The sequence below is a fragment of the Daucus carota genome, chromosome 3, assembly GCF_001625215.2.
Source record: "Daucus carota subsp. sativus chromosome 3, DH1 v3.0, whole genome shotgun sequence".
In the NCBI taxonomy this organism is placed as follows: Eukaryota; Viridiplantae; Streptophyta; class Magnoliopsida; order Apiales; family Apiaceae; genus Daucus; species Daucus carota.
The window spans coordinates 36,376,701-36,382,960 of record NC_030383.2 but is presented as its reverse complement, the minus strand read 5'-3'; positions in this window follow the sequence as shown (position 1 = coordinate 36,382,960).

Genomic DNA, 6,260 nt, shown 5'->3' with positions numbered 1-6,260 from the left:
TTAACATCACAAAAACAACACCATCTACAACAATTTTAAAAAGAAATGCTTGATGATGATAGTTCCATTTTCTCCAGTAATAGCAGAAGTGTAAAACCTGAAAAAATGTAAATAAACAAGATTAGCCAAAACAAGAATAATGCCAAAACAAATCAATCCAAACAAATCAATATAACATGATGCAATTACTACATAGATAATTTACTCGATAACATTCAATAAATACAACAGGATAGGTAACGAAAATAAACCTAGAGAAAATAATTTCTCCACAACAGGATACCCAAGCCTCAACTGATGCATATTTTTGACTGAAACAGAATCGAGAGAAAACAACAGTGGGAGCAAGGTCAAGTTCAGGCATATAATTTTGGTACTTGCATATTCTTGATCACATAATCAAATATCAACGTAGTGAATAAGTTTAAGGATCAATGTGCTAATGTAGTTCACTGACTGCAGACTACAGACCTGCACGACCACTAGAAAGTCATCAGAAGATTTGATTGTTTCTTTGCAAAAGCTGCTTTCCCTAGACACACATACTAAAAGAAAAATAAAAATCTGTAACAATTATAGCAATTTCAATCCTGCTATCAACTGTACTGCTCTAAAAAGAAACATATCATGACATACATTTACATAGCTATACTTCTGCATCTGCCATCAAGCTTTAGCTTGTGACCGGATTATTATTAATCTCATGTTTTGCAACTAGGAAGTTAAAAAGCACCAGCACATATATACTACTAGTGATAAACGATAGAGGGCTCTTATGTGGCTAGACTCGACACTCAGACTAAACTGGCAACAAAGGTCTAAAACTTATGATTTTAATATCTAAAAATATTCTACAAGAGATAACAAGTACTCCATAATACTACACGGTAGAAACATATTTAAACCTTTACTGAACATGAGCCTTTGACATGCATATGTGAATAACAAAAGGACTTAAAACAGAAGCAAATCAGAGGCAGCAAATGCTGAAGCAAATAGTAGAACTGTACCAATGAAGGGAATGGAAAGACCTTAAGTTTTTCACAAGTCTGAATCTTGGTCACTGTAGCAGCATTAATCGTCCTCAGATTCTTTTTCAGATTGATCTAAACCGAACAAAAGTACAATATTTTCACAAATAATTATATTCATCAATGCACCAGAACAAAAGAGAAATATTTTGAGAATATACCTTTCATAAGGTCCGGGAGCCAATCTTTGACACACATTAAGTTTCAATCGATTCATAATGTAAAGATGAACGAGATTCCGTGATAATTCTTCGACACTTACTAAACGAACTCTCGGATGCAACAGAAGAAGTGGTTACAGCTAATATATCTCGCGCCATCCGTGCAAGTATTGGAAATTTAGGACCATTAAGTTTCCACCAATAGAGAATGTGAAATTCAATTTAATTTTCCATTAGAAACAAACCTTCTTTCAAGTACTCATCCAACTCACTTTTTCTTGCATGTTCTACTAAATTACTACTCATAACGAAATCTTGGAAACCACCGAACCATTCACCGCCTACTGAATTTCCAGCTATTCCCCCGCAGCCCGAATGAGAACTTTCCACAAGGCCACTACTTTTTCCAAATTTATCAGAATATTCATTATAAATCTGCAATAAAAACTCATGTCTATCATCTATATAACAGCCAGCCCTGAAATCATACACACCCTTATATGCATATGACACTATTGCCATCTTATATCAAGGATCAAGAATAACAGCAACGGTTAACAACTTATTGCATTCATCCCAATACTTGTCAAACTTGAGTTGCATTTTTGAAGCCATCAAACTAATCCATTCATCACTAGATCCATCCCACTCTTTGATGCTTCTATGAATTTGAATCACATCAATAAAATACAAATTTGCAGTTGGATATTTAACACCTGAATGCTTTTTTGTCATATCTGAAAAGGTCTTCAAATATTTACACACTTTCTCCCTATTTTCCCACTCAATTTCCGAAGGCATACATTTATATTCAAAGTCTAATTCTTTAAGATGTTCAATACAGGCCGGAGTTCTAAAGAAGCAACAAGCATCTCATAAGTCGAGTTCCAACGGGTGTCAACATCTAAGGGGATACGTCGCCTAGTGTTGAGTTTGGTTTGAGACAAGGCAATGGTGAACATCTCATCTCTTTGTGCAAAAGATCCAATATACTTTGCTTTTGAATTTTATCAATTAAATGATTTAAATTAATTGATGATTATTTGAATTTTATTATAATTAAGTGAGACTTAATTGAGATAATATAAATTCGAATTAAAGGGAATGCTTTTGCCCATAATAATTAAGTATGACTTAGTTATTAATTAAATAATAGAAATTCGTTTTATTATTTAATTCTATACCTACTAGGGTTGGGCTTTGCTGTTACGGGCCTTCCAACCAGTCATTATAAATACATAATGATGGTGAAGGAGGTCATTACGTTTTTGTGAGAAAAACCCTAGCAGCAAAGAGAGGCAAGGCAGTCCCGATCGTCGAGAAGGAGGCTAGTACGTCCATCCGTCGGTACTCGTGTGGATACCGTAGAGGTGTTTTCCGAGAGGTAGACACAAAGCGTGATAGCTAGGATTTCTGTTGAGTTCGTGAAAGTCAAGCTTTTGAAAAAGGTATGATTCGTTATCTCCATAATCTGCCCATAATTATACATGGATCCTGTTATTGGGTTTCGAAATTTTTCGTTTATTTACGCATATCCGCTGCGTTTTGTGCCTCGGAACCCAACATTATCAACAACAAACAAGGATAACTTATTATCAGTGTTCCACTCTAATATTCTCTCTTTTAACCACTCACTTAGGTTAACACCATGATTTGGGTATGGAACTACACGGAAAGCAATAATTCTTTTGTGCAAAGCCCAAGCATCATCAATATAGTGACAAGTGACACAAAAGTAGGATCCCAGCTGGTATTTGGGTTTCCACCCATCAATGATAAGACTAACTCTACAATTCAGATTTTTAATTTCCTTATATATCCACTCTTTCTCAGCCTTATACACACCTAACAAATACAATTTTACTGTATTTCTCGACCGATGCTTGTAAGAAGGAATTATGTAAGAACTCCAATGACGAAAGTACTCATATTCAGCCATTAAAAATGGCAAATCATGCTTATCAACCATTTTAGCATACAATTCTCTTTCTTTAGCTTGATCAAACTTATGAACTCCTAACTTGGGTTGAGAATCATCACTAGTAACTTGTTTTCCTAATAGCATTTGAGACACATACTTTTTTATTATTCTCATTCGACACCCATCCCCGTGATTTTTCAAAAGAGTTGTTTCGTCTTTACTTGACCGGCTAAAAGAAGTATGGCAGTACTTACAAATAGCTTGAATTTTCTGTGTACCTTCTTTAGTTTCACTTTTAATTCGATCAAAGTGCTCCCAAACAGCTAATGTCAATAGCTTTGGTTTCTTTGCAGCTGGTTTTCCTTTTTTTTTTGGATAGCATCAAGTTCTTCTGAAATTATAGTGCAATCCTGATCACTAACATTTGCAGCGCATGGGGTTGATGTCATGCCAACTGAATTTGATGATGCTGAACCAGATGCATTTCTAATACATCATTAATCAAACATCATGCTCTAGAATTTGGTGAAATACATAACTAATAACATATGTAACTGATAACACACTATAGTTCATAAATTAAACTCCGTAGAAAAACAATAATATGAAAAAGTATAATAAGAGATACCTTGTCCCATTATTCAACAATTTAGCTTGCAACCAAACAATCAAACAAGGCACAAATCATCGATTTTTAGATCAAGAAACAAGAATGAAATCAGATTCGGAAAATAAACAAATCATTAACCTTGTAAGAACTAGTCGAAGAAATTACAAGATCAAAGCGTGTGATTTAGCTTTTAGGGTTAGAAGAGGTCAAGAGGATGCGCGACGGGATTTGGTTTGGTGGGTCGATTCTATAGTCTATCAATTGTAATCTACTCACCTGTATCGTGTATGTGACTCACGATTGTGTTATGTCAATTGTATTATCTTTTTGTTTTGAACTTAATGTTTCTTAAAAAAAATATTAATTCTTGTTCAAAATTTACATGATAAAATAAAAAATATAAATATATAATAAATTTATATAAGTACTATTATATATATAATATTCACATATATATATATATATAAATACAGATATTTTCGGATACGAAGACGCCTATATCCGTATATGTATCCGCAATCCCCAGCTTCAAATACAGATAATATTAGTTTTATTTTGGATTCGGATTATATCCGTTTTTTCCCGGATACGGTAACAGATATCGGATTTTCGGGTTTTTTTTACAGCCCTAATTTAAACATATATTAAATATGTAGTTATATAATTGGTTGCACATGCAACTTTAAGCATATAATTGGTTTTAATTGCATATATATTAGCTGCAGGTGGAAAATGAATTGCCGGACCATTAGGGTTTAGGGTACCCTAATTAATTCGAGGTGGCCCTAAAGCCGAGGAACCATATTAAGGAGAAATTAACGGGCGTTAATATTTTAGGGTTTACTTTTGGGTTTTAGAATGATGTGGTTATACTTTAAAATTAATCGACGGACGGTTAGGGTTTAGGGTCTTTAGTCCCTAAACTCTCGAACCTAAACCCTAATTAATTCGAGGCTTCAAGGTCGTGAGGCTCTAAAGCTGAGGAACCGGATTAAGAAGAAATTAACGGTTGTTAATATTTTAGGATTCACTTTTGGGTTTTAGAATGATGTAGTTATAATTTAAAATGAACTGACGAATGGTTAGGGCTTAGGGCCTAAACCGTAATTAATTCGAGGTTTTATGGTCGTAAGGCCCTAAAGCCAAGAAACCGGATTAAGAAAAAATTAACGATTGTTAATATTTTAGGGTTAACTTTTGGGTTTTAGAATGATGTTGTTATACATTAAAATCAATCGACGGACGGTTTGGTTACATTTAGTTCATTTTGGTATAAAATTGTTGCATGATTGATAGCATATCGTTAAGGGTTCATAGAGTAAAAATTAGAATATGTGGTTGCAAATTTTAAAAAAGTAGTTGCATATTTGGAATAAGTATTTTTTAGTTGCATATTTGAAATAAGTAGTTCAAATTGGTTGCAATATTGGATGCAAAATAATGCATTTAAAAAATGGTTGCATTATTGGTTGCAAAATAATACAATGGCATTAATGGTTGTATAATATGTAGATCTCATCAAGTTGTATATGTAGTTGCAAGATAACTAAAATCGGGAATACACATGGGGCTGTAGTTGGGGGTAAATATACTTTAATACGAAGTTAACATGAAACAATAATGTTGCTTTAGGCCAATATAAATTGCTATAGTTATAAAAGAAAAATAAAAGTACAAATGTTCTAATTAATTTTCATTAGATTTCTGCAAGTTCTTCTATTATGTCTAACTAGCTTTATAGCCCGTGCGAGGCACGGGCTTGCTCTAATTTTATTTTCATATTTCTTTATGGATGGTGCAGCCAGGTTCATCATGGAGTTTGCAGTAGTTGTTTGTAATTTAGTTTACTAATCATTAAGTTTAGTCCTGAGTGGCCTATGAAAGGAGGAAAACAAATGGAAGCACAAAGTGACTTGGCTGAAGTTTAAATTAGACAGACGAAGATGCCTTGAACAAATATAATAGTTATCAGTGTAATCCAGAGACAAAGTAAATGGAAGAGGCATCAGAAGCAGCAACCAAGCTACCACTGTTGTTGGTACAACGGCCTACCTCAGTTTACCTTAAGGAACATCGAGGACTCAAATTCCTTATAAAGTGATATGATTTTCTGAGACCTGAGAAATGCTGTTAAGGCAGCACAGATCAAATGTATGATTGAAGGGGATGCCATTGACCGTTAATGTTAGATTAATTACTCAGGCATGTACTTGTTGCGCAAAGTATTTATCCCTGACCCCCCTGAAACAGTATGAGGGGGAAGATCTTCAAAGTGCACATTTGCTATTAAGATATACACCTCTTATTATAATGGTTACTGGCCAAATTTTACAGCCTATAGTTGCCCCTAGTGTTGCATAGTGATGACAATGTTAGTATTTAACCATTAGCACCGACAGCCAGTATTCAGCAGAATAATCAACACGACAAAGGAGGCACATAGCATTTAGCAACGTGAGTGAACTTATTGCAATATAATATTTTTCCAAAACCCAAGAGTGATATTTATAAGTGCGAGTAGGTTCTGGCCCGAGGAA